This window comes from Ceratotherium simum, chromosome 3, assembly GCF_057802395.1.
Source record: "Ceratotherium simum simum isolate JZ-2026a chromosome 3, ASM5780239v1, whole genome shotgun sequence".
NCBI lineage: Eukaryota > Metazoa > Chordata > Mammalia > Perissodactyla > Rhinocerotidae > Ceratotherium > Ceratotherium simum.
This window is the reverse complement of record NC_141902.1, coordinates 50,717,099-50,741,317: the sequence shown is the minus strand read 5'-3', so window position 1 is coordinate 50,741,317 and position 24,219 is coordinate 50,717,099. Positions and strand designations below refer to the sequence as shown.

The 24,219-nt window shown below is 43.1% G+C and overlaps 1 long non-coding RNA gene across 1 annotated transcript; it reads left to right on the top strand.

Moving 5' to 3' along the window:
• The first annotated feature begins 853 nt into the window (after positions 1–853).
• LOC147917566 (uncharacterized) lies at positions 854–8,396 on the top strand. The gene is made up of 3 exons (XR_015551721.1): positions 854–1,053; positions 3,504–3,629; positions 5,905–8,396. It is a non-coding gene; the product is annotated as an uncharacterized LOC147917566 (long non-coding RNA).
• The last annotated feature ends 15,823 nt before the right edge of the window (positions 8,397–24,219 follow it).

Sequence of the window (24,219 nt, the reverse complement as noted above, 5' to 3'; positions counted from 1 at the left end):
GCGGCCCAAGGAGAAGGGGTCTCAAAGCCCACTACCCTGCCTGCCCCAGGGAGCCAAGGTGGGGGTACTGTCTTTTCCATCTTCTTTGGGAACATCCATTTGCTCACTGCCCAGGGACCCAGGTCTCAAGGCTGGAAGCAGAAGATGGAATCAGATACACCTCCTTCCCCCTCCTCTTCCCTCCTCCCTGCAGACTGCTTTCCTGCAGTCCACCTACCACCCCCCACCCCCGGGGAGGAAAGCCCTTCTCTTGGTCTCCCTCCCTCCCCTCACCTGCCTGGTGAGCTGGCGCCAGAAGGGAACCCACAGAGCCTGGAGAGATTTTTCTAGGACAAAAGCACGAAGACACCAGGGAATGTACTTTCTGACCATTAGGGGCCTCTGGTGGGGAGCTCTGTCTGCAACTCATCAAGCAGCCTTTTGTTACCTGCTGCTGGGGGATTATTGACCCAATTGGCTATTCTGAGAAGGTTATCGGTTTAAAATTCCTACCTGGCCCGGGGGCTGTACTTTTCTGTGCTTCAGTCCCACCACCAGACGTGAGATTTGCATGTGTGAATCCATTAGGGGACAGTGTTTATTCCTTCGATTTATGTGGGGCCTTCACTTTGAAAAGCTAAATCCGGGCTTGCAAATCATGCCGCTAGGTAACTGTCATTGTCCTGACAACAAAGCCGATTGCTTTTGCCGTGAAAATGAAGAAGAATTTTGAGAGCGGGCCAGTGGCTTCTTGTAACCAAACTGCCCCCTGCCCACTCCCACACCCACAATTATTCACTGATGGAAATACTCACATGTCCGATTTTCACTAAACTGTTAGAAGTAGATAGCTCCATGACTACTCGAATCCCTTCCAGAAGTAATCGCTCTCCACTCCCTCCCCCACTTGCTACCGAATCACAGCAGATAAACAAAGAAGATGCACTGAGGCTTCAGAGAAGTTCCTCTTCCCATGGAGGATGAAGTAGATGGCCACCGTGAAGACCTGGCTCCCCAGCCAGCTGCAAGATAACAGGAACAGGAGTTCCCAGAGAGACTTTTGGCAAGATCCACGTAAGTCCCTAGGAAGAAATTTGAACAACTGTTCTCAGGTGGCAGTTATAACAGCAGAGAACCACTGTGTTAGACCCCTTCACCCCTGGTTTTCTATTTCTCACCTATTTTTGAACCAGTTTGCCTCGGCATTGCCTCCTCCTAAAAGCCCAAGTCATGCTAACCACTGCTCCTCCCCAGGGATCCTGAGATGACAATAATATGTGCCTGTAGTTTCTACAGTCTGGGTGCAGAGCAGTCATATTTGGGGTTGTTTTTAAAGCAGGGGGATGGCCAGAAGGGTCCTTGCAGAGCAGGAGTGGGTAGGTGGTGCTGGGAACAGGCTTTGCAGACAGAGAAATCTGTTTATCTTCACACTCCGGAGGGGCAATCACTCTTCTCGTGACAGCAGAGAGTACTGTAGCAAGCACATTCCAGGAGCGGAGATGTGTGGGTTCCTCGGCCAAGTGGCCTTCTCCTGATCAGCGGTGGGTCTCAATGAGATAAAATGGGGTGAGAGCAGCAGGAAGCCTGTTCCATCTTTCCCCCTAGGTCTTCAGAAGAAACTCTGATCAAAGGAGAAGTGGTATTTGTGAAGAGCCGAGAAAACTTGAAAGACAATCTCAGTGGGCATGGATATTTGTTTGTTTGTCTGGGTTTCTGGGGCAGTCTGGCCTGCAGCTATTCAGCAGCTCTGCCCATTCCTCACCCCTCCACCCCTCGCCCCATCAATTCCCCAGAATAGATAGCTTTTCTGAAAGTTAGAAAATGTCTTCTAATTCTGTAATTTTTCCAAGCACCTAATCCATTAATGATTTTATAGGCTAAGAAGGAGCTGTGATGTTCTTTCGGATTTTACAACTTTTAATGTCTGTAAAAGCAGAAACTCTCAGCAATGTTCTTATCTTTGTCTCTGAGGTCTCAGAAAGGAAGGCTTGTGGACACTGGACAGAGAGAAACCAAATGCGTGTGTGTGTATGTGTGTGTGTGTGTGTGTGTGTGTGTGTCTATGTGTTGGGGAGGCATTTTCTTAGATCAAAGAGTTTCATTTGGTGTCCTTCCTTCTCTCCTCTTTCCCCCCCCTCCCCCTTTCATCCCAGATCTGTTTGAAAAGGACTCAGATCTCTTTTCCCACACACAGACTGACCTGATAGGAGAAGAATGAGTGGGGGAGGGGTCTGCTCTGGTGTGGAGTGCAGCCAGTTCGGCACCCTTAGTCTCTGAGCTAAAGAAGATCCTGGTAAAAGAAGACTGAGTGATCACTATACAGGAGGTGCAAAAAGTAAAAACAAATGCCCCACTTTGATTTTAAGGACAAGACAGCAGTATCATTGCTTTCACTGCTTCACCCAAGACTACTAAGTGTTGTCTGCATTGAGTGTTTATGTTCCAGGCATTGTGTTAAATATGTTCCAGGCATTGTGTTAAGCACTGTGGATGGATTAGCTCATTTACTCCTACTGTCACCACTCTGTGATAGGTACACTCCCTGATTTCCAGATGGGGAAACTGAGGTCAAAGGACATCATTAACTGACCTAAGGCTGCATAGCTAGTAGAGCCAATGTTCACACAGGTCTAACTCACTTCAAAAAATGAGCTCTTGGGCAGGCCCGCTGGCGTAGCAGTCAAGTGCGCGCGCTCCACTTTGGCGGCCTGAGGGTTCGCTGGTTCGGATCCCAGGTGCACACCGACGCACTGCTTGTCAAGCCATTCTGTGGCAGTGTCCCATATAAAGTAGAGGTAGATGGGCATGGATGTCAGCCCAGGGCCAATCTTCCTCACCAAAAAAAAAAAAAAGCTCTTGGTCACTATGCAATAAATGTTGCTGAATGGTAATGTAGATATAAATCCAGTGCAGGGACTCCTCTGACAAGTGTAAACAAAATTAATAATGTATGTTAGTAAACATGGAAGTCTTTGTGAGAGCAGAAGGACACGGCTCTGCTGACAGATGGAGACGTTATTGTATTCATCGTTGACTGCTGCACATCTGGAAACAGAGGCTAGCCTTGAAATCAGATGTATTCCAGACTTGCACAGGTCCCCCTGCCTCCCCCTTGGAAAAACCTTTGCTGGGTCCTGCTGTGCCCTCCAGCTATGATCCTGTTCTCTCTTCCCCTTCCCTGCCAAACTTTCTGAATGAAAAATGGAGCCACTCATCATCCCATTTCCTCAACCCCACCCCCTTCACTCCAGCTTCCTCCCCCTGCTCTCCTGAAACCTTTAAGAGGTCACTGATGAACTACTTATTTTCAAATCCAATGACATTTCCTCCGTCTTCATTCTTTTGACCTTCCCCCAGCATTTGATGCTGTTTATCACCATCTCTTTCCCCCTTGATTCTGGGATTCTGTGCTGTGTGAATCCACTTGTTCCTTTGATTGTCTCTGCTATGTCTTTAAAACATAGTCTTCAAGGACCAGGTTTTGTCCCTCCTCTTTATTTTCTCTACACTGTGCTCTCTCTCAGTGATGTCTCCTGGTTCTCACTGCTTCAGCTGTCATCTTTGTGAAGAAGACATCTACGGGGATTCAGTGGAAAGAGAACAGGATGGAACCCTGGCCATTCCTCCAAACACCAGCTAGGATGTGCTGGGTAAGCCATGTACTTTTCTGAGCCTCACTTTTCTCATCAGTGAATTAAGGATGGCCATAGGTACTGCACAGGGTCAACATCCTACATACACTGTAAAGCACTGTGGAAGTATTGGTTATTGATCTTGTCATTCTCTTTATTTTCTGACCTTCTGCTCTAAAAATAATACTCATCAGCTTTTCCCCCAAATTTGGAGCAGGACTTCTCAAATCCCAATACTACCATTCCCACCCCAGGGTGCATAAATATTGTGAGATATTAAAATATATCAGTTGACATCCAATTGTGCAGACCTGCCAGATGTCCTCCAGCTCAACTGAGCCCTGGCCACTCGCCAGTAGCTCTCCTGCTACTTCTCAATCTCAATGCCCACATTGACTTCTGTGAAACTTCTCTCTCTTAAACTTTCCATGTTCTCTTCACCAACCCTCAGTTCACAGAGAAGATGACAGCATCTTGGTCTTGGAATTAGAGAGACATAGGTTCCAATCCTGGCTCTGACTCTCACTAGCTGGATGACCATGGGCAATGCATTTAACCTCTCTGAGCCCCAGTCTGCTGATTTGTAAAACAAGAACTGTTATTAGTTGTATTGTGTTCCCCCAAAACAAATGTGTTGACTCAGAATGTAACCCACTAACCCAAAATGTGATCTTATTTGGAAATAGTGTAGTTGCAGATAACTACCCAACTACAAGGGTAGTTGCAGTCATTAAGATAACGTCATTCTAGGGGCTGGACCAGTGGGGTAGTGGTTAAGTTCATGCGCTCTGCCTTGGCGGCCTGAGGTTCACAGGTTTGGATCCTGGGCGCGAACCTACACCACTTATCAAGCTACGCTGGGCGGCAATGCACATACAAAAAATAGAGGAAGACGGGCACAGATGTTATCCAACATGACTATGTCCTTATAAGAAGGCAGCCATGTGAAGGTAAGGGAAAACGCCATGTCAAGACGAAGGCAGAGACTGGAGTGATGCATCCTGTAAGACAGGAATGCCAAAGGTTGTCAGCAAACTCCTAGAAGCTGGAGACACGCAGGGAACAGATTCTCCCTCACAGCTTTCAGAAGGAATCAACTCTGCCAAGACCTTGGTTCAGATTTCTAGCCTCCAGAACTACGAGACAATAAATTTCTGTTGTTTAAGCCACCAAGTTTGTGATACTTTGTTATAGCAGCCTTAGGAATCTAACACAGGAACAATACCCATCTTGAAAGAAATAAGATGACAGATAAAGTGTAAGCTGCTCATATGTGATCAACCCCATCCCACTCTTTTGGGCTTCCTATTGCCTGCCTTTGCAGCTAAACGCTTTATCTTCCCTGTCGTCTTAAACGGAGAGGTATCCCTCCTCTTCTGGAACACATAATAACCACCACCTAAGCTCTAGGCCCGATCTCTTCTTCACTCCTTGAAAGCCTACCAGCAGCAGACCTGCTTTCAGAAGCTGTCATGACTGCCAGAGCCATGCCCCAGCCCCCAAGGACGTACCCCTCTAGCCCAGCCCCCACCCCTTCTTACTTGACCCCCTTCTCCTGCCCTCCCATCCTACTGACTCAACTTCAATCACACTCTCACGTTTCCACCAACATGGAAAGAGAACAATCCCTGGAATTTACAGCCTCCTTCCAACTGTCACCCCATTTTCTCTTTCCATTAACAGCTGATTCTTCGAATATATGATCCAAATCAGCACTGGATTTAAGATCAATTTCTTTGTTACATATACTTTTGCCCCCTCCAGCCTCCACCTCCCCAGTCTACAAAACAAGGTCCTAAGGATAATAGTAACATTTTTTTAAAACTAAGTCTTGTTTTCATTCTCCAACTTTTTGGGATTGGACAGTAATAGCTCTTCTTCTTACCCAACGTTTGCCTCCTCTCTTCTTTCCCCTGCCTTGTTCTCTCTTCTGCCAGACTTTCAAACGGGGACCTCTGACTGTGAGGGAGATGATTCTTGTGATTCTGCGCAGCTCACAAAGACCCCTCCTTCTCTGAGGAGTGGCCCCAGGGGCTGCATCCGTATGTACTATATGACCCAGCGACCTTGGCCATAGCTGATTGATCCAGGGGCAGCTAATCCCCCCTGGGGTCCCTCCCTAAAACGTGAGGGATGGAAGGGAGCGACGGGGAGCCTGGGCATTGTCGATACTAAATGACACCAATGTCAGGACTCCTGAGAGAGCAGCTTCCACTGGACAAATACTCAGAGCTACCCTGGGTCCTTTCCTTCTCAAATCTGAGTTGTGTGATTCTTTCGTATTCCAAAACAGATTCTACAGAGACCTCTGGTTTCTGGTCCTGCGTGTAAGGGAGCTTGGAAGTCATCACTGCCATCCACACAGAAAGAAAAATGCTGAACGAACTGAAAATCAATAACTCTTCTTAGATCCGTCAGAGAACTGAGGTCATGGGGCAAACCTCTGCCCTCAAAATTGAAGAGATAGGAGGATGCAGAGAAACACAACTTACTGGAATAGAAGCCCAGCAGCAGAAAACTCCAGGGGAACCACTACTCAGTTCCTTTTACCCAGCACATCATGTCCGGCTTTCAGCAAAACAGACCCCATACGTTCCTTTCCTTAGTTTAATGCAGGCAGTGTTGGCTCATGTTGCTCAACCCCAATGAACACGGCTTATAGTCATTTTGATATTCTTTCACATGTTCAATAGCTACCAAGTGCCCACTAAATGAAAGGTTGCTACTGGCCTCTGTGAGAAATATGAAAACATGAGTTTCCTACTTTCCTGGGGCTCTCAACCTATCAGAAACAGATTTACAAAAGTAACGTTAAATACAAGTTTAGTTGTAAACTTCTGCTAAAACAGAGACTCTAGGAAGTGCTGTGGGAAATTAAGTTTGATTGTGGATATTTGGGAAAGCTTTTTAAGCCATGACATTTGAACTGGGTCTAAGAGGGGTTCAGTAGACACAGATGGGGGTGGGGTGGTTTCCTGTACATAGTGGGAAATGAGAATACAAAGAGTGTGGGACCAGAATATGAAAGAATGGGAAGTGACTGAAGGTGGGGGGCCCTGGAGTTCTGGGACCAGACTTTGATTAAAATAAATCTGATAGCTTGGTGTAAGATGAACCGGAAAGAGGAGACTGTTAGGGAGGTCACTGCAGCAAACCAAAGAGGTACTTAAAACTCAAACTAGATGGAGATAATGAAAGAGAGGGGAGAGAGGCATAGTCCTGTGAGAGGGAGAATGGATGGGATTCATTGACTGGATGTGTGGGCACGAAGGGGACAAAAGGAGACAGAAATGGAGTTGGTACCTCCCCTGATCCATTTCTTGATACCACAACATGCTGGGCCCTGGTGATCTGCCATGCTTTGCCATCTCAGAGGGGCCCCACCACTTCTCTGAGCCTCTGTGTCTGGCTGGCACGGGCTGTGTCCAGGAAGTTGTGGGGCTCGAGGCCATCTTAGGGATGCATCTTTGGTAGATCCTCCCCATCATTGTTCCCCACAGAAAGGCAGTGAGCGTCAAGTAATACAGCCTTAAAAAAGGAAAATAAACTATAAGGTGCCTTTCTGAAGGAATCCTGTAGAAGGTATGTGGTGGGGAGAAGTGGGACAGTCCAGCCACTTCCTCTGTGAGAAGGGAACGCAAGGACCAGTTCTGAGAAAGGACATGAGCCTTAGTTGGGCTTTCAGGATACATCTCCCTCCACCCACCAAGCCCTGCCCTGTCATGTCCACCATTTGCATACATTGCATTTTAGTCACATCCTTCACTACTAAGTCACAGATTTTCCAAACTGAAAGTGATCTTGTAGATCACAGGGTCCAATGCCCTCACTTCAAGTATGAAGAAACTGGATTCTAGAGGAATTAGGAAGCCTGCCCAAGGCTAAGCAACTGTTCTTAGGGTTGGGCAAGTCACCCCAAGCAGGTGACTTGAACTCTCTAGTTCTCAGCATCTTCATCTGTAAATGCAAATAAAAATTTTGCTTATTTCATAGGATTTTGGATCAGACTAAATAAGACTATGAAGGTAAAGTGCTTTGGACAGTATCTGTAACATACAACAAATGTTTACTATTACTATTATTATTGTCGACTGCTCAGATATCACTATTGTTTTGTTACTTTTATAGCTTTGAATGTATATATAATTCCTTCATTCAGTCAACAAATATTTGCTGAGTATCTGCCATGTGCCAATCACTATGCTAGGTGCTGGGGGATAGATTCAGTCCCTGCCCTCAGATATTTCACAGGTCAGTGGTTGCAGGTATAGTGCTGGCCTGGAGAGACGGCTGTGGGAGAACACCACTGCAGGCATCAGGAAAGCTTTTAAGAGAAGACATTTGATCTTCTAAAGGATGAGTTTACCTGCTGGGGAAGAGATGGGAGAAAGCCTCGCAGGCATTCCAGCCTGAGAGAACAGCCTGGCAAAGGCTAGAGCTGAGAAGCGGGTGGTCAAGGAAGGCAGTGGCGAGAAAAGAGGCAACAGAGGGAGGCTGGGGCCACATTGGAAAGGTTCTTATAAGTAAATTGCAAGCTTCCTGTCTGTCCCTTAGGGTAATTAGCACAGTGCTTAATTCAAAAAATGACTTGAGGGGCCAGCCCCGTGGCTTAGCGGTTGGGTGCGCACGCTCCGCTGCTGGCGGCCTGGGTTCGGATCCCGGGCGCGCACCGAACCACCGCTTCTCCGGCCATGCTGAGGCTGCGTCCCACATACAGCAACTAGAAGGATGTGCAACCATGACATACAACTATCTACTGGGGCTTTGGGGGAAAAAATAAATAAATAAAATTAAAAAAAAAAATGACTTGATTGATTTCTTTTTCCCCTTAGACACACAGGGAGAAAATGCATTCATTATCAGATTCGGTTATCACCGCTATATGTTTTTGATTCCCAAATCTATATTTCCAGTTCTCTTTTCTCTACCATGAGCCCCCACATGGCCAGATGCCTACTTAGTTGAAATAGTAAAGATTCCCCCACCCCAGTACTTCCTGTCACCCCTCCACTCTTCTCTTAATTGGACAGCTAGACCAGAGGACATTCAATGCCTTAATAAGTGGAGGAAAAACTTTGACACTCAAAAGTCCAGATCTTGGAGAGACCCTCAGGACACAGGGAAAAAAAAACAAAAAAACTCGATGCATGTATCAGAGCCAGTTTTCCCACTCTTGAGCCAAGATGAAGATTATCTGCTTTGGAAGGAGGAGGAAAGTCCAGGCTGGGGAGGAAGACAGTGATAAAAATCATTAGCTCCCTGAGAAAAGAGGAGCTTTTTCTCTGCTTTTAACTGCCTGCCTCTTCTAACTTGGCCTGGCAGGTGGCAGTGTGAAATGACAACAGAAACTGCAGATGGGTTTGGGGAAGCAGAGAGCAGATGACCCTTGTCTCCTGGTGCTCTGGTAGACCCCAGAGGCAGCACAGCCCAGAGTGGGTATGGCTGTGTGTGTCGGAGCAGCTGGCCCCACACAGCACTGGGGTGGTGGAATAAGTTCCCTTGAGCCTGAGAGGCACAGAGAAGAATCAAGGAACAAGGGACAACACAGCCCTGAGCGTGTAGGTGGAAGACTGAGTATAAGATGGCTCTCTAGGGGCCCTCCAGGATTAGAGCTAGTCCTGAGGGAAAGAGGAAGAGACTCCCTAAATTTCTGTCAACCTGAGAGAAATGAATAGGACTTGCAGAAAAGTAAATTTACTATTTTAACACAACTGGGGTTTGGGGCTAACCCCCAATACCTACATAAAAATTTATAGTCAAATTTAAACTCATTATGTGCCACATTGTATTTCAATAAATGCTTCCTGGGCACCCATTCATTGCAAGGCACCCAAAAGAGTCCAGCAGGGGAGACAGACTTGTGAATATGTGCATATCCAAGGTCCAGCAACACATTGTAAATGCACAGAGGAAACTCTAGTGCATTCTGACTAGTGGGAGGGAAAATCCTTGAGGAAGGGGCTGGCATTGGCCTGAACTTAGAGAGATGGGTAGGAAATTGATAGGGAAACAGCAGTGGTTTCCAACTGTTGAAGCTGGCTGAGCTTAGAGCACAGGGCTGGAGGGAAGGGTCCACAGGGGACTAAAGGGCCCCAGATCCCAGCCTCATTCTTGATGCACAGCCACCTCCATCCTCCAAATCCTTAAGGTCACGTTTAGGGTCATGGTTTGATGCTTTCCTCCTCTCTCTTCTCAGGGCCAAGCACTTTCAAGTCTTGTTTTTTTGGACTTAAGTTTCATATAACCATAACAACAGCAATAAACACCATAGGAATTTAAAAAATAACAGCAACTACCATTTAGGGATTTGGCGTGGTCTTAAGCTTTTTATCTAAATTATCTTCTTTATCCTTACAATAATCCTAAATATAATAATTATTATCCAATATGGGAGTATTACCTTCCCTGTTCCAACCTCTACCCTACTCCTAACAGTGTCTAAAAAACTACTAAGATTTTCCTAAGATGTTCTGTATCATCCAAAGGCTTTTGCTGTGTACATATGTTATTGTTTTCTTTTTTTTTATTTTATTATTTTTGTGTGTGTGTGAGGAGATCACCCTGTACTAACATCTGCCAATCCTCCTTTTTTTTTTTTTTTTGCTGAGGAAGACTGGCCCTTGGCTAACATCCGTGCCCATCTTCCTCCACTTTATATGGGACGCTGCCACAGCATGGCTTGCCAAGCAGTGCATCGGTGCGCGCCCAGGATCCGAACCAGGGAACCCCAGGCCGCCACAGCAGAGCGTGCACACTTAACAGCTTGCGTGACTGGGCCAGCACCAGTGTGTTATTATTTTCTTAACAAAAATAATTTTAAATTAAGCCTCCAAAGTGATCTTGTCTTCAAATTTTCTTCCTGCTCTCCATCCGGCTATTAATTATAATCTCACATTTCTCTTCCTCAATATGATTTCACACTAACACTTAACTGTTCAAGAGCCTAGTCACTAATTCCTACCTGTGTGCCTCTCGCTGTTTGCTGCTTCCTCTAGGATTTTATTCAAGCTGTTTCCTCTTCCCTCTCCCTGGAACATCGTCCCTGAGCTCTACCCCCCTAGAAAAATCTGTTCATTAAATTATATCATTCTTCAAGACCAGGCTAAAATGCTACCCCCTACACGAAGCCTTCTGGAAGTCTTCCCAACAGAATAAGTCCCTTCTTCCTCTCTATTTCCAGGAGAATTTCTTCTATTTCTTTATGTAGTTGTATTTAACTTCTGTATGTATTTTTCTTCTTCTACTAGATTGTGACCCATATCTTATACTTCTTGTGTGTCTTATGCATCCTCATTGCTCATATTACAGAATTTTACTCATATCAATATTTGTTGAATTGAATCAGATGGAAAAAAATCCATATTTCTCAATTGGGTTCTCAGAGCCTTCCCATCCCACATTCTGTTCCTCCAGGATATACACTAGATTTTTGTGAGGCCATGATCATTAACACAATCATTTCCTCTTCTTCCCCTGGTCATTTTCTCCTAAAATGGAGGCGGAAGGAACTAGATGAGCATCTGGCTGCCAGAACTGCCCGTATGCCTGCCCGGGGTCCTCAACAGGCAAACACCACCGGGTGTGTTTGTGGGGGAGGCTCTGGACTTCCAACCATTGGAGCAGCCTCATCTAGGGGCACCCTGATACTGTGGACAACTGTGGTTTCAGGGAGCTGAGATCACTGCAGCTGGAATCCTGAAAAATATCCAGAAGTCAGACCCAGATTCCAGCAGATTTTCCAAAGAAAGGAAAAGAGGAAGTACGGAGGTGGAGAGGATTCATGGTGAGGTCTTGCTGATTTCCTTTTCAAAATGATGGAGAGGGGTTAATGAGGAGGAAAAGTCCCTGAGTCAAGGCAAATCACTGGATTTCTCTGTTTCAAAGATGTCTGTCCAAATGTGCTTTAAAATGTTCAGAAGGAGAAAAGACAAAGTCCTTTGAAATCATTGTCCAAAGTACTACACAAGTAATATAAAAGTTATATGCCAGAGAAACCAAATACAACCATATGCTGAGCATATACCATGTACAAAGTCTTAGAAGCTTGTATTCAAGTTTTTAAGTAGTTTGGGGCTGAAAGCAAAAGGTTAGTACTTGGGATAGGTGTCTTACTCCCAAATGTCTTACTCCACCTTCTAGAATACAAAGCATTACACATAGAGAACAGTGTGCGAGAACGAGAGTAATCAAATCCAGTGTCTTCATTCCTAGAGAGAGATTATAGAAAACAGAAAGTGGCCTGTCCTAATTCTTTTCTAATCAGGAACAAAAAACCACAGGCATTGTAACTACCCAGACTAACAAAATAAGAAGCAAGAATATATCATACAGTCCAACTTTCTCATTTTGTTGATGAGGAGAAAATGAGTCCCCAAATCGTTGAATGATTTGCTGAAGGTGGTCAAGGACGCTGAGTCAAACTCAGAGAACCTCAGAGAAGTCAAAGTGAAATAATACCAAGAACTGGAGGCCACATCGTCATTAGACAATTCTTACAGATGACAAGAGGGACAGGCGGTTCCCCACGTCCAGTCTTCACACCTTTGGCCACCCTGCCAAATGGGAAGAGGTTTGAACCCCAGCATCTGGTTGTCCACGTGCCCCCAGGCTGGGGAGGTCAGCCAGTGAGTCAGTCTTCAAATCATGCTGGCTTTTAGAAATCAGCCATGCAGGGAGGGGCCAGAAAGAAGAGAGGGAGGGACGGAAAGTTGAATCTTCTTAAACTCGCTCCACGAAAAGCGAAGGGTTCTCCTCCATCATTTCTGACCCCTACCGACCTCAGGACCTTGTTACCTAAGGTCAGCTTAACACTTTAGAAATGGTCCTGGCTGGCTCTGTAACCTCTGTCACTCACAGATAACAAATATGTCTTTACAAGGGTCACCTTTTGGCCAGAAACTGGTAGATTCTTTCCTTTCAATTCACATACTACCCTAAAGTTTCTTTGGTTTCTATTAAGAAATTTAAGCTGTCTAATTTGAAACCATTTTCACTAACATGGATGCTGCAATAATTTTCACTTACACAAAATTCTCTAGAGAGTCTAGATTAATACACAGATTGGAAACTGAGTACATTTCATATGGACATTCACAAAACAAACATAGTACATGTCCCTGTAAACTTTCACGCTGCTATTCAAGAAGAAGAGAACACAGGATGGCTGGAAACTTACATTTTAGGGGTCCAAATAAGTCCTGTCTTTGGAGGAATTGTCAACAGTCTCTCTGGTGTATAGAGATGTTTAGAGAGAAAGAATGGGGGCCTATATACGGCAAACAATCATCTCAGGTATTAGTTCTCATCACAGTGTCAAATATTGGCAGATCAAGAGCAACTTGTTTAGAGTGAGCAGCCTCCATGTGCAAATAGACAATTAAAAAGACTGCAGGTATATTCAGCATGGTTATTAAGTTCCAACGTTATTCAAGGCAGCAGAGCAGTCAAAAGAAGTGCTATACCTAGTCCCCAGGCTTCAAGTTCCTTACATTTACTGTAAAGATAGCTTATTACTCAAGGGATTTACCATCTCAAGATTCTCTCCAGCTAGTCTCCAAATTCAAATAAGGTACCATCCAAATTCAGCAAGGCTCCCTTACTAAAGTGGAGTTTGCTTCCAAGCTCTGGTCCCCAGACCCTCTTTCCTTCACTAAATTTTATTCAAGCACACTCTGCTGGATGTTAGGAATTTGGAATTAAGTAAAGCATAACCCCTAACCTCAGTGACCACAAAATGAGGGAAAGAGAAACTGACCTGTAAACAAATGAGTGAAATGAAGGGTGGCGTGAGTCAGAAGAGGGCAGAGAAAGCACACAGGAGTGTGGTGGGGGCAGAGAAATGGTTAGAAAGGATTTTCTGTGAAGGGTATGGCAGTGGGGTAGCCTGCCTCCAGTGTGGCCCCAATTAGCCTCACCTTCTAGTAGTCACACCCTGGATGGTTCCTCCCATATTGTATCAGCGTTAGTCTCTGTGATCTACAGAATATGGTGGAAGTGTTGGTGTGTGACTTCTGAGGCTGCTCTGCTTTGCTCTCTTGGATCATTACTCTGAGGGAAGTCCATAGTCACGTCTTGAGGACTTGCAAGCAGCAGAAGAGAGCCCCTTATGGGGAGGAACTAAGGCCTTTCACCAAGAATCAGCATCAACCTCATGAAGATTCACCTAGGAGGTACATCCTCCAAGCCCAGCTGACATTTTTTTTTTTTGAGGAAGATTGGCTCTGAGCTAACATCTGTTGCCAATCTTCCTCTTTTTCTTTTTACTTCCCAAAGCCCCAGTACCTAGTTGTACATCCTAGTTGTAGGTCCTTCTAGTTCTTCTATATGGGACGCCACCTCAGCATGGCTTGATGAGTGGTGAGTAGGTCCACCCAGGATCATAACTGGTGAACCCGGGCCACCCAAGCAGAATGCTCGAACTTAACCACTACGCCACCAGGCCAGCCCCCAGCTGACATCTTGACAGCAACCTCAAGAGTGACCCTGAGTTAAGATGCTCCTGAATTTCTAATCCACTGTAGTAGGCAGAATAATGATCCTTCTCCAAGATGTTCATGTCATAATCCCCAGAACCTGTGACTATGTTATATTACATAGCAAAGTGGGGAGGACAGCCGGGTGGCATAGTGGTTAAGTTCACACGCTCTGATTCAGTGGCCTGGGGTTCACAGGTTCGGATCCCAGGTGTGGACCTACACACCGCTCATCAAGTCATGCTGTAGCAGCATCTCATATCCAAAAAATAGAGGAAGATTGGCACAGATGTTAGCTCCGGGCCAATCTTTCTCACCAAAAAAAAAAAAAACCGACATAGCAAAGGAGAATCCAAGTAGCAGATAGAATTAATGTTGTTAATCGTCTGGCCTTAAAATAGGGCAATTATCCTGGATTATCCATGTGGGCCGAATGTAATCACAAGTCTCTATATGTGGGAGAGGAAGGCAGAAGTGGTTGGAGGGAAGCAATGTAAGAACTCAGTCACCATTGCTGGCATTGAAGATGGAGAAAGGGCACAAGAAAAGGAATGTGGTGGCCTCTAGAAGCTGGAAAGTGCAAGAAAACAGATTCTCCCTGGAGCCTTCAGAAAGGAAGGCAGCCCTGCCAATGCCCTGATGTTAGCCCAGGGAGACCTGTTTCTGACTTCTGAACTCCAGAACTGTAAGATAATAGTGTGTTGTTTTAAGCCACTGTGTTTGTGGTGATTTGTTACAGTGGCCATGGGAAAGTAATATGCTGACAGAAACCGCAAGGATAAAAAATGTTTGCTGTTATTTTAGGACACTAAACTGGGGGGGTAATTCGTTGTGCATCAATAGATAACCAATACAGATTTTGATGCCTAGAAGTGGGCTGTTGCCAAAATAAAAACTTAGAATATGAGAGAAATTTGGAACCAGGCAATGGGAAGAAACTGGAAGGATTTTAAGGAGAGTATTAGTAAAAGCCTACGAGGCTATGAAGAGACTGTTGAAGCCTGGTGGAATTTGAGGAAGCTGACAGTGAGGTCTTAAAGGAAAGTTAGCAAAATTTTGTTGGAAACTGGAGGAAAGGTGATCTTTGTTATGTAGCGGCAGAAATTTTAGCAACACTGTTGCTCATGGTAACGGAAAAGTAGTAAATGTATTTAATGAACTAAGCGATATGGCTAAAGAGATTTCCAGGCTGAATGTTGAAGGTGCCACCCAGTTTCCCCTTGCTACTTCTAGTAAAACGTGAGAGGAAAGAGATAAGGCAAAGAAAGGACTGTTAAACAAAAAGATCTCAGGAATTTTGGGGTTTGAAAATTCCTGGCCTCTCCAGATGACAGATGGTGCTAAAACTAAGAAATGGCTTCCAGACTAAGATAAATTCCAAGGCATTTGCAGAAAAACATGGCATATATAAAGACGAAGCTCCTGTAGAATTCTTTGTTAAGACCTCATGAAGATTCAAGGTAGCGCCTCAGAGAAACTTTCAGTTAAAAAATAGAGTTTCTAAGAACATTAAGGGTGCTGTCCCTCACCAATAGGATGAGACTTTGGGGAGCCTGGGGAGGAGGTGAATATATTTTGCATGTAAGAGAGACATGAATCACTGGGGACCAGAGGGCAGACTGTGGACAGCCAGCTTCCAAGACGATCTCCCAGTGATTCTTGTTTCCTTGTAGTCACATCTTTGTGTAGCAGCCTCTCATAGCCTATCAGGATTGGTCTATATGACAAAGAGAATATGGCAGAAGTATTCTATAGCTAGGTCATTAGAGACATTGTCACTTTTTCCTTGTTCTCTTGGATCATTTTGTTGTTAAATCAAAAAGCGTGTAAAACTCATAGGCATGAGGCAAGTGTTACTTGGCTAAGCAAGAGAGAAAGAGGTTAGATGGCAGTAGGAACCGGCTACAAAAGGACCAAGTAAAAGAAAACAAAAATATATTTTAACTATGTGGCAATTTTTTCCTAGGACTTGAAAATATCTTAATAATAGTAATAATACATAACATTTATTGTGTTTACTATGTTCTAGGGATTTTATATACATTCTCTTATTTAATCCTTGCAACCCTAAGAGATAAATAATATTACTATCCCTGTTTTACTGACCAAGACTGCTCAAGTTCAGAAAGGTTAAGGAACTTAGCCATGTCTTCCAGCTGGTAAGCAAACTGTCCCTGAAAACCATTCTTCCTGTGTTGCTTTGACAGTAGATACCAACACTTTCTCTGACCAGATCATGATGCCTGGTTGACTTCACACTCTTTGACCGATTTCCAGAGTATTTGCTGGCTTTGTTTCTAAACTGAGCTATGGCAGAGACTATATGATCACTAAAACCCATTTCTTTTACTCCTGGGAACCCATCTAGACTCAGCCCCCTGGGAGTAAGATTTGGCCATGCGGTTGAGTTCTGCACGATGGAAAAATAGGCTGAAATGATGTACCCCATTTCCAAAACTAGCCCATACACACCTCCTGCACAGTCCTCTACTCTCTCTCTCTTTCCCAGTCTGCTGGCAAGATGTAGACTCCTCAGCAGAGGACTCTGAGGCCGTATTGGATGGTGGAGCCACAAACTGAAAGGATCCTGCGTCCCTGAATGACCATTTAGATCACCAACCATGAATATTTACACTGGACATAGCATAAGCATGAAATAAACTTTCATTGTGTTAAACCATGGAACTTCACAGCGGCTATTGTTATTTATCATAAGTAATATATGGGCCTACTAAAACAGCATGCAGAAACAAAACTTGACAAATTCATTTCATAGATTGCTCAGCACTTTCCTTACACAAAGCCCCTTCCTGTCTAGTCACAGTTGCTTCAAATATCTAACAAATTATTTTAGAGTCAAACTAGCCAAATTCTTGTAATCTAAGGTGACCATTATATGCAACATAGATATCTAGAAAAGGTGTATATAAGGACACTCTACAAATGGGTGTGTACTCCTATTTGGTAGGGCAGGTGGATTTGAAGCTTCTTGGTCATTATAAACATGGATTGGAGACCTGTGCATTGAATCTGATAGTTCACATGGAGGAAAGGTTGCATCAGATATTTTCCTGAACTTTTGTAAGCCAACAATCCTCATTATATTCACTGAACACAAAATCAGAGCTCTTTTGAAGTATTAAATACTTAACTGAACATGGAGCTCAGTTGCACATTATAAATGCAAATATAACCTGCATTACATTTATTGAGCATTTATTTACTATGTGCTAGACACTCTACCAGGCTGTTTATATGTATTATCTCATTTAGTTCTTTTTCTTTTTTTAAATTTTATTTATTTATTTTTCCCCCCAAAGCCCCAGTAGATAGTTGTGTGTCATAGCTGCACATCCTTCTAGTTGCTGTATGTGGGACGCAGCTTCAGCATGGCCGGAGAAGCGGTGCGTCGGTGCACGCCCGGGATCCGAACCTGGGGCGCCAGCAGCGGAGCGCACGCACTTAACCACTAAGCCACGGGGCCGGCCCACATTTAGTTCTTATAACAACTCTGTGACATAGGTACTAACTATTATCCACATATTACAGGTGGGGAAACTGAAATTCAGGGGATTAAGTGACTTGCCCAATATCACGAAACTAAGTAAATGATGGAAAAATATTTGAAACCAAGTGGTCAGACTGGAGTTTAGAGAATTCACTCTTAATTACTGCAATGACTATAAAAATAAAAATGGAAATGTGGGAAGAGAACTTCATGTAAACAGTTCCAAATCAATCAGTAATTAAAATGAGCATTTTTTTTCTTTTTTTTTTTTTTTTGCCAATGTAGTCTAAGATTTGGATTTCTGTTGGACTAAAACTCATTAGGCAAAAACAATTTAGTGAAAGAGACATGGGTTTAATACTACTTTGAATTTTTGTTTTAGTCTTGTTAGCATTCACATAATAACTTAGAACGCCATGGAAGCTAGTCTTCAGCCTAAGACTGAGGCAAGAAATATATTCCTATTCTTAGGCTGGATGGGAACTCAAGAGATATTTATTTGGTGGTGAAAACAGAGACTAAAGAAAAAATTTACCACAGAAACCCTCTCCACCTTTAGGCATCAAAAGTGAAGGATTCATTCCTTAATCCTCTTTCAGCAAGTTGGGCCTCTACAAACCTATGAAGTTAGACCTGTTTGTCCCTTAGTATATAAAGTATAACATTTAGTTTTAATTTCTATGTCTTCTAAAACATTAGCCTGGTTCCTCCCACAGGTTACTAGTTCTTTGTTTTTTTGTCTTTTTTCTCTCTCTGAATTTTCCACTTCCAACTCCAAATGACCTATTTCACTTTTTACATTCTTCACCAGAAAGCCTTTTTTCATTAACCTGTTCTTTTAATTAATCTTGAGGAAAGAAAATGCTAAATTAATCCCTGACAGAAGAAAATCACATGTACACCCATCCTTTTTTTAAGAAACAGAAAAAGGAAAATGTCAAATGAGTTTTTATTCGCTGTTTTTCTGATGCATCTTTTTTTCTTTTTTTGGTGAGGACGATTAGCCCTGAGCTAACATCTGTTGCCAATCCTCCTCTTTTGGCTGAGGAAGATTGGCCCTGGGCTAACATCCGTGCCCATCTTCCTCCACTTTATATGTGGGACGCCTGCCACAGCACGGCTTGATAAGTGGTGCATAGGTCCGTGCCCAGGATCTGAAACAGTGAACCTCAGGCCACCGAAGTGAAAGGCACGAACTTAACCACTACGCCACCAGGCCGGCCCCTCTGATGTATCTTTTAAAAAATATTACAAAATAGCTGGTAAAATATTGTATGAGATCAGGTTTGTGAAAAAAACTTGATAAACTATAAAAATTATATAAATAGAAGGCATTATTGCATGGTATTTATTTTACTTTTTAGAAAAGAACAGCTTTGGAAATTTCACATTACAAAAGTTTAAAGTTGGAATAAGGCAGGCAAATACCTGAAAATAACTATTCAAGAAACCATTTTCTCTCTAATTTTTCTGAAGTCACGATCAGACAACCTTGCAAGGAGGAGCTGATAAAAGCCAGTAAAATTGTTACTCTCAAGAAATTTGCAACTCAGAAAGAGCCGCTGGTTGTCGGAATGATGAACGAAAAATAACCCACACCAAGGCACGTGATGATGAAATTTCAGAACACTTTCGATAAAGAGATAATCCCGAAAACATCCAGAGAGAAAACAAGCCATACTCAAAGAATTAGGAATCAGAATAGTTTATAGGACTCCTCAATGCAAAATGATGCCAGAAGAGAGGGGATGCTTTTAAAATTTTGAAGGACAACGATTCTCAACTGAGAAGTCTGTATTTTGCCACACCATCAATCAAGCCTGAGAGTGGAACAAAAGAATTTTCAGATATTCAAGGACTCATATAACACCTCCCAAGCACCCTTTCTTGGAGAGCTACTACAAGGTATGCTTTAGCAAAATAAAAGAATAAGCAAACAACCAGAAGATGTGGGATCCAGGAAATATGGCTCCAACTCTGGAGAGTCGGAAAGGAGAAGTCCCAGGGTGACCGCTATGCAGCAGGCTGTTAGAGGCACCAGCCCAGGCTGGAGGAGGGAGAGGGAGGCTCTGCTCACGAAGGGAGGGGTGCACAGAACTTCTCATTTTCATCATGAGTTTTTACTCTATGTACATACATTACTTTAATAACATTTAATGTTTTAAATTAAATCCTGTCTTGAGTTCTCCTCTCCACCACTTAAACACATTCCTACGCAGCCAGGTCCCCCAGCACCGTGTACATACTGCTCTTACAGCTCATATCACAGAGCCTTATCAGCATTTGTTTATATGTCTGTCTCCACAGTTACGATGGGGCTTTATGAGGACTGGGGCTGTGTCATTGCATCTTGATTTTCTCAGCATCCAGCAGAGTGCCTGGGTAGACTGTATGTGTTTGCCCAGTTAAAACAAATACTGATTAAGATAGCTGCCTGAAAGAAATTCCTCAAAAAGCACATTTTATATTGACATAATAGAATTTCAAATCAGAGAAAAACGTCTGTTTCAAACAACTAACATTTCAGGAATATTCTCTTGACATTAATATTAAACTATCAACAGATGAAATGATTGTGTCTACAAAATGCATGAACTCATTCATTGAATAGATATTGAGGGTCCACATTATGCCAGAAAATCTTCGGCTTGCTATAAATCAGATAAAGTCCTCTAGGGAGAGAGAGAGGAAATAAATAGATCACAAATACATATATGCAATAATGCTGTGCTTGGTAAAGGGACAGAAAATGACCGTGAGGGAGAATGGGGTGCTCTCCTAGATGGGGGGGCCAGGGCAGGCCTCACTCACATTCCTTTGTCCCTGTTCTTTCTCTGTTTCCCTCCACCCTATTAGGAAACAGGGCATCCTTGGAAAACACACACTAAGATTTTAGTTGGGACTCCCCTGAGTTAAGCAAGATTCTTCAAGTAGAAGTGGAAGAAAAGGAAGAAGAAAGGGTAGATCCTCCCTCCTTGCCTACGTTTAAGATAATAAAGCGGAACAATCTCTTTGGGACTCAGAAAAGGATTCCTTCCACTCTCAAAGGCTGTGAAGGGGCTGCTGTGAAGTCTTTAAAGAAATTAACACTCTTTCACTAGTGCAAGAGCTTTGAACGGAAAGCAAGTACCCCGGGTACCATTCCACATTAGCTGCTGCCATCCAGTGATAAACGAGATTTGACTGGTATAAATGGGAATATGATTGCTTAGTGGACATCAAACCTAAGGGAAACTTTAAGAACCAAGCCTTAAAATTAAAATCTCTTCTAATTCTCAAAACAACACAATTAAGGAGGATTAATTTTTGTCAGCACCTGTAATAAGGCATACGTATGACTCCCAAAATATATAGTCACACATTTTCATATTGGAAAACGAAAACATATCAAACTACTCAGTCTTCATTCACAGTTATGTTATCACTAAAAACGCTACATAGGAAAGTTGTTCTGTGTTATAAAATGAGTATTTATTGGTAGACAGTATTTTTTAAACAAATATAGGGCAACTACTAACCTAAGTCATCAGTCTTAGTTATTTTAATGAGAAATTTGAGCAGAATATAAATTTTCTGAAAAACGCCAACCAGAGCAAAGGAATTATAATCTATTTGTATGATTATATATGTCCCTACATTTACTTACCTTTTCTTCTTTAACTCTTATAGCCAAGAGATCTAGAAAACACCTTGCAGTGATCCTTCAAAAAATTCTAAACTTTAAAAAACTTTAAAGAATTAAAGTTCTTTTTAAAAGAACTTTAAGGGCCGGCCCTGTGGCTTGGTGGTTAAGTGCGCGTGCTGCAATGCTGGTGGCCCGGGTTCGGATCCCGGGTGCGCATCGAGGCACCACTTCTCCGTCCATCCTGAGGCCGAGTCCCACATACAGCAACTAGAAGGATGTGCAGCTATGACATACAACTATCTACTGGGGCTTTGGGGGGAAAAAATAAAATAAATAAAATCTTTTAAAAAAAAATAAAAGAACTTTAAAAAATTCTATGTCTATAATTATAATTGTTAAAACTATTCTCCCCTAACCACCTTCACATAATATCTATCCCTTGCCAATGATAGCCATACAATCTACAAACTAGAGAAATATACGTGCATGTTTGTGAGCTGGAAGGATGTGTACATAGTGTCCAGGATCTACAGGTTTATGAGCTCCTAGATAGAGATGGTGAACCATGTGGATACAGCCAGTAAACAGCAACTACTAAATACCACTAGTGCTATCATTTATGGTAGATAGGAGCAAGAGTAATAATGAACCAATATATAGTGATAAACTTGAAATTTCTCATTGATATAAAATGCATTTTCAATGAGACATTATATACTTACCAATTTATAGAGGTCTTTGAGGAACTGATTGAGAAAGTTATTGATTCATAAAATCTAACTCAAATTACAGACTAGAAATTGCTACTGTATCTCTAAGTGCATCATCAATATTTCCCATGGCAAGGAATGGAGAGAGCTTGGTGTTCCTTGAAGCTTGGGGCTTGAAACACTGTCCAGGTGGTTGCGGGTGGGGCAGGCACAATCCAGAGGCTTCTAATTGTGACCCACTTTGCTTTCCTTACTTCGACAACAGCCCACCACACGCATACCAACCATGGACTATAGACTACCAGCACCACTCCACTCATCAGGAGACAAAGTGAGAAGCAGTTTATTCCTCCCTTCAAAAATTTGGGGACCCCCTGGTCCACTGTGTGCAAAACACTTTGCTAGGTGCTATGTAAAGGTGTTGAGACATGGTGCACAATCTGAGGACAATCATAAAAGATTCATGAATGTACTAAATAAAAGCTTAGCATGGGTGTATCTAGAAATGGAGTGCTGAAGTCCCTTTAGACCCCTGGAGTGCCTCTAATGAAGCATGAAGGTGTTGGGGCCAATATCTGAGTACACAGTGTTCCCTCCCCCCCCACCACATTTCTCTTTTTCTCATCGACTAAACAGAGCATGAGTACAAACATGACTTCTTCAGTGGTCTGAAGGTCTGCAGCAGGACAGGTTGGAAGATGGGGAATTTCTGAATTCCATGGTTATGCTGTGAATTTATTTCACAACTTTTACTTTGTTGCTCTGAACATCATTTTCACCTCTTCCTGTTGGTCTCACTTTACAGATCTTCACTACACTTCTCTTCAGCATCCTGCCATTTTCCATTTCCTAATTTTTTTTCTCTCTTCCCCTTAAGTTATATCAAGCAGAGCTGGAAATAGAGCTCTTATACAAAGATAAGCCCGTTGCTAAAGAGGAGGGAATGATTAACGATCAGATGCCAGAGTTATATTCAGGCACTCCATCGCCATGTTTTCACGGCTGTGTGTATTTTGCTTGTTATTTCTTAGATGCATTGCAGTAGAATCCCTGACATAAAAGACCAGTTGATATTAAGTCCTGTTTACTATAGACTTTTGAACATGATCAAAGACAAATATGAATGCAATGATAAGGCCATTCTTGGTGTGGTTAAAGAAATAAATACACATGAAGCAATAAAGCATGGATCAGACAAGCCCAATTTGGAATTCTGCATTATCACTTACTGGTTGTATGACTCTGAGAAAGTTTCTTAATCTCTCCAAGCCTGTATCCTCCTCTGTAGAATAGATTAACTATTGCTGCTGCTGATATTATTATTTTGGCTTCTAAATATTTTACTGTCTTGGTTATTCTCTGCCTGCATGCTAGACCTTGCCTCTTAAAATGTGGAATTCAGAGATGAATATAATATGCTAGACCTAGTATGACCAAAGTGGCATATAGTGAGACTAAATCTTCCTTGTCCTGGACAATACACATCTAAGAACACAGTGCAGGCTTTGCATTAGCACGATTGCAACCATACACATTCGTGGCTCAATTGTGATCAATATCTGCAGGCTTTTTCGCACAAACTGCAGATAAGTCAGGTTTCCCCATGCCCAACCCTGATTCCTGTCCATCAAATCCAATTAAATTAACCAAAAAGTAGGAGTATACATTTATCTCAAATTCCATGCTATTTGAAAAACAAGGGAAATGTTTCGCACTCATCATACTGCCCAGCTGTACCAGTTGTCTGTGATTTATTGGTCCGTACAAAGCAGAAAAAAAAGTGGCAGCCTCAGGTAGACTGTAACAGGAGAATGGAGAGTGTGACAGCAATAACCAGTGAGCAGTGTCATTTCAGAGCATAAGAAATACAGAAACAACTCTTGGCTAATTAAAATTATCTTGTTAGAATCTGTCAGTAGTTCTATCTGTCTACCTCCAGCTATCACTCCTCTCCTTCCACTTTTCACAGGACACTCCGAGTTCCAAGAACAAGATCTCTGAGTCAAGTACACTTGCAGGAGAATCATGCTTTTGTCATGTGTCTGCCATGTGAACCAGACTAAGCTACTTAGCCTCTCTGAGTCTCTGCTCATCTGTAAATTGAGGATAGTAATACCTAGCCTACCTGGTTGTGAGGATTGAGTGAGACAAAATTGCTAAAGTACCTGGCACGGGGCACATAGCAAAGAATGCACCACAGGCAACCCATCCAAAGGGCAGCCTTTGGGAAATCATGGCCCCAAGGACAAAGCTCAAGCTTCTTAGCACGGCGTGAGGCCTCTTTTGACATGGC